Raw genomic sequence first — 6,000 nt, 5'->3', positions numbered from 1 at the left:
GTATGAACAACCTTCCCTAAAAGAGCAATAGGTAAAGTGATAGAATCTTGAGGATGATAAAGAAAACCATTACATGTTTGAATCCATATGGGAGTTGTATCATAGGTATCTTTGTGTAGTCCTTTATTGAAAAGGTGTTCTTCAATGATAACATTTTGAGTAGAAGAAAGATCAACAAAAGTACCACAAGAAGGAACATGAGAAAATCTAGAAGTGATGTAAAGAGAACTAGTAGGTGCCTTAAACATATCAAATTGAATAAAGATAATAAGAGGTATTTGTTTAGGTACAAGTGGAGAAAAAATCAAAGGTTGAGGTTCTAACTCCAACATGATTAACCACATGATTCACTTCAACTATCTTATCATCATAATTAATATGGTGGTTGGAAGAAGAAGGTTGATTAATAAGATTCTTTGAGTGTGCAGGTAAACGATTATTGTAAATTTGTAAATTTTAATTAGGCGGTGTAAGAGATTTATTTGCATTATTAACTTGCATTATTTTTAAATCTTTAAAACATAAAACCTTTGAGTATCATCACCAAGTTGACAATGGTATTGAAAGAAAGCATCTAAATCAAAAGACGTAGGCATCAGTTTACTAGTATCAATAGGGTGAATAGGAGGAAGTTTAAGAATTCTAGCATGAATCAATTTAGTCATCACATTAGACAAGGGTTTAGATAATTGAGTGTACTTATGATTAGGATGATACACAAAAGAAAAAGTATATGTTCCTTTAGATGTAGTAGCCACTTGATCAGCAATTGTATTTGTTGACTTTATTTTGATGAAATTGTTAGGTTTAGAGAACTTGTTTGAATTTATGTTGCCATCACCCTTATCATTAGAAACAAGAGTCATTAGAGTAGAGATCTCAAGTTGACTCACTTGTAACTGATAATGGTGAAGCATTGCACAAAGTTGTAAAAATGAGGTATAAATAGTAAGGGGAATCTTATCTATAATGTCATTTTGTAAATTAGAAACAAAGATGCATTGAATCTCATGATCAGGCATGAGATAATAAATATAAGCATACAAATGTTTAAATCTACCAATTAAATCAATAACTTTCTCTTTAACATATTTCTTACAATGCATTAAATCAGTTAAAGAAATTTGAGAATCAATATTATTCTAAAATTGTTGAATGAAAGCATTACCAAGAGTTTGAAAGGAATCAATAGAATCAGGAGGTAGATAAATATCATTGTAAGGCTCTATCCCTAAAAGTATGGGGAAACAAATTTTCCATAAGCCTATAGTCATGAGAAAAATCACTACAAATAGTTTGGGCAATTTTAACATGAATCACATGATCTCCCTTACCATTATAAGTATCAAGATGAGGTACCTCAACATGTTGTGGTATATGAAGGATATCTAAGGAAAGGGGATTAGTTATGTCACATGTAGGAATGTTGTACTTAGATTGAGTGAAATGAGCCATTTGTTGTTGTCATGTAGTGACAGTTTGAACAAAGCTACTAACAGTAGGATCATAAGATGTCCTAGTAGGCATAGGTATGATAGTTGTATTAGGAAAGTTATAAGAAGAAGAAGGAAGATGTAAGTATGTCAATGGAGGATTAGAAGGAGCGGGTAAAGGGTTTAAATAAGTAAAAGGAATTTCATTATATGGAAGTAGTAAAGAATGGATGGAAGTAGGAGGAACACTCACAGGAAATGAAAGGCTAGGAAGACCAATACTTAAAGGAGTGTAGACTTTTGTAGTATTCATAAGAGTTGCAACATATGTAGATATTCTAGAAAGAGTGGAAAAAATTAGAATAGAAGGTTTAGCACTTGTGGAATGAGGATATCCTAACTCTTGAGCACATTTTATCAAGACTTAACATGATTATTAATAAGGTGAGATATACCACGCAAAATAGAAATGTTATTATCATCATTAAAGGAATCAATAGAATTAGAAGGTAGAGATAAATACCATTTCAAGGCTACATCCCTAAAAATATGTGGAAACAACTTAGCCATAAGCTTATAGTCAAGAAAAAAATAACTATAAATAGTCTAGGCAGTTTTAACATGAATCACATGATCTCCCTTACCATTATAAGTATCAAGATGAGGTACCTCAACATGTTTTGGTATAACAACATGAAGGATATCTAAGGAAAGGGGATTAGTTACGTCACATGTAGGAATTTTGTACTCATATTGAGTAAAATGAGCCATTTTTTGTTGTCATGCAGTGACAGTTTGAACCAAGCTACTAGCAGTAGGATCATAAGATGTGCTAGTAGGCATAGGTATGATAGTTGTATTAGGAAAGTTATAATAAGAAGGAAGATGTAAGTATGTCAGTGGAGGATTAGAAGGAATGGGTAAAGGGTTCAAATAAGTAAAAGGAACTACATTATATGAAAGTAGTAAAGAATGGATGGAAGTAGGAGGAACACTCATAGGAAATGAAAGGCTAGGAAGATCAACACTTAAAGGAGTGTAGACTTTTTGTAGAAGTAGTCATAAGAGTTATAGCAAATGAAGGTATTCTAGAAAGAGTGGTGGTAATCAAAATAGAAGGTTCAACACTTGTGGAAGGAGGATATCCTAACTCTTGAACACATTTTGTCTTGACTTAACATGATTATTAATAAGGTGAGATATACCACGCAAGATAGAAATGTTATTATCATCATTATTAACAAGCTTCTTAAGAGCCTCAATAGTAACAATACTATCAGGATTCTATTGTTCTTGTGTAAGCCAAGTTTCTAACTTATCAAATTCATGATAAATCTTATCAACTTGTGAAGGAGGAACTCTTAAAGATTCATTTTCATCATGGGATAGGTGAGAAGATTTATGCACCATCGTAGGATTAATATCATGAGAAAGATGTTAGTGTCATCATTAGTCCTAGGAAGAAAAGAGGAATCACGATCAAAGGAGTCAAAGAGTCTACGGCTTGCCTAATAGGGAGGCTATAGGTTGAACTTAGTGTAATTAAGATCATAAAAGGGGAGATGAAAAAAGAAAAATATAATGATATCTAACCATATAAATGCAATAAAGAGCATAAAAGAGAGATCTAAACAAACAAAATATACCCAAATCTAACTATGTGATTCAAAAGGAAGAAAGGGGGTTCACCAAAATAAGATAAATACCTAAAATAATAGAGAAAGATCTAACTCCAAGAAAGAGGGGAATCGTTGGGTTCACCAAAATGTTTAGGGGGCAAGGGGGAAAACTTTGAGAAGTTGTAGATCTCTTCTTTTTTGGGCCACTAAGCCATTCAAATATGTATGTGACGGAAAGAGGAAAATCTCCAAATATGATTCCCATTATAATCTAGATTAGATTAGTTAGAACCCAAAGGAAGAAGAGCACCAATACTAAATTGGAATTATAAAGGAGAATGCAATACAAGGAAGTACACTCTTTTACCCGTATAGGATAATGTGTATGCTAAATTGAACTAATTGCTTAAATAATGTAGATCTAAGTGCTAAGTATATACAATCATTTCAATTAAGACATAGATCTATGGTAAAGATATGAAAGGAAATAAAATATAAAGGACTCACCTTGAAAGTTGTATAAGAATGTGTTTTAGCTTCGAAAGTGGTGGATTTGAGCCTATTCTAAATATTGGACTGTGGATTCCCAAATGAAATGACGGAAGTAACAAAACCCAAAACCGTTCATCCAAAAAAGTAGTAAGGACTAGGTTGACCTAGAAGGATTGATTCCCGTGGAGTTGATGTAGTCCAATGGCACTATAGCAAAGTCGAACCAACTTCTCTAGAAAGCTTCCGAGGAGTTATTTTGATATTTGCAGGTGAAAATTTGTTATCCTGGTCCTACACACAGAAAATGAAGGGTTTTTTTATTGTTTGTTGGATGAGGGCTTGCCTTAGTCAATCCCAAGGTTAAGAAATTAACTGTAAATGATAAATGTAAATGTAAATGACTAAAAATAAGATAAATGCCAGGATTCTCCTTTATAAAAACCCTTGTCAATAAGAATTTTTCTAGTAACGCATTGTAGATCTTGAATTAGGTATAAGAATGTAGGGTATCTCCAATATCTGGAATGGATCTACCATAATCCCATCATGGTGCAATGGATGTAATTGTGCATCAATGTAGAAGATAGTGAATGATTCAATATAGATCTCCTCCCTTGATGGCCAACAATAATCTAGATCTTGAAGAGGAAATTCCTGCAAAGGATCCTTCAATGCTTGATAGAAGTATCATTGTTTGAATGCTTGAACTCCTCGAATAGCTTGCTTGTCTTCAAAAGGATATGAATGCTTGAGCTTGAGAGATGAAATTGGATTGCATGAGACCTCCAAGCCTCCTTATATATGAGTTTTTGGACAGAAAAAACAATACAAGTTGACTTAAGAGAAGAATAAAACTACTTAAACCCTTGAGGTCTTTTGAGCCCTAAGCTCCAAAAATTTTGGGGAATAGGTCAACATAGGTTGACCTGGTCCAATCTAGGTCGACCTGGGTTGACCTGTTCCTAAAGGTCAGGTCAAGAGAGCCACAGAGATATTAGGTAGTTACCAGAATGAATACAGAAGTGGAAGACTATAGGGAAAAGAGGACATCAAGCACAGTTTCATCCATGGTCCAAGAAAGACATTATGGAAAGGGTGCTAAAAGTTCTTAAAAGGCAAGTGCATCCATTTTAAGATGGTACATTAGTAACCTTTTATGTGTGTGAACTAGTGTTTTCTTTTGGTTATTGATTAAGTGTGAGCTAGCATATAAGAACAATGTTTGGAGCCCCACACCATGAGTGTGGGACACAAACCCCAATTTTTTTGTGGCTAATAACATACACTTTGAGTATACACTGAAAGGGAAGTACCCATGATCTAAAGTAATGCAAACTATGAATACTTTGGATAATGAATTTGTGTCCACCTTTACACCTTTGGCTACAATTTTAGACAATTTAAAAATGTCTTCAGGAATCTACACAATACATACTCCATTGTCAGTGTGAGATTATGATCCTTTTGAGGCACATTGTGAGATAACACATGTGCTTAGTGTATATTGCATTGCTTTACCTCAAAAAAAATCCCTATTAATGTAGCCTATTATATTTTTCTAATTTGTCTCTTTCACATTTAACATCCATGTTTATCATCATATTCATAATAACTTGTTCATAGAGCTCCCATTCACATCAATCATGTTGAATATCATCAAAGGGTTGTGACATTCAATCTGCAAGTCTCACAAAAATTGGTCAACAAATAAATTGTGTGCATCTACTACCCAAAGCGACCTCTATGAGACCCATTTTACTAAAGGATACAAATCATGTACCTTGTCTTAATTTTTAGAGTCATGGAGACATATCTATCAAAGCATAGCTCACTGTAATAGTTGATACAAATCTCATATCATCAATACTTTGATGAATGTACATACATTACATCAATGTCCTCCCAATTTGGCATTGGGAAGATCGGGTATTTATAGAGACCTTAGACCCAAAAAATTAGATTCACATAGAACCTCCATCAGTGATATAATTAGGTTGTAGCATACATGTTGAATTGAGCCTCCCTACTGCCACCAAAATGTTTCCTTCCCTCTCTTGATTAATTTGGAAAACATCATGGGTTTTTAATTAATCCTCCCATACCTCTTACGACTATATTAGATGATCCTTTATTCTTCGTCCTAGGTGCCAACTATTGTTATTTGGAACTATTGAGAAGGATGGTGAAACAGTACAAACAATTATCCTACCAATTCAACCATAATTTTTTGCAACTTAAATAATAGCTTCCAAAAAAAAATAAGATAATTAATGTAATGCAATAAAAGTAAATAGCATCAAATTCCACACAATCATAACACATGGCACAATTATTTTTATATGTGGAACCCTTAATTAGAGGATAAAAACCATGGTTGGGATGACACCCACAAGCCCTTCACTATAGTAAAAAGGTTTACCCTCTTAGAAGTGACTAGTACATTGTTAGGAATTGTG

This window comes from Cupressus sempervirens, chromosome 8 (assembly GCF_028749045.1).
Source record: "Cupressus sempervirens isolate cs-2001-9-10 chromosome 8, ASM2874904v1, whole genome shotgun sequence".
Classification (NCBI taxonomy): Eukaryota; Viridiplantae; Streptophyta; class Pinopsida; order Cupressales; family Cupressaceae; genus Cupressus; species Cupressus sempervirens.
The sequence above is the reverse complement of the archived record's forward strand: the minus strand, read 5'-3'. Positions refer to the sequence as shown.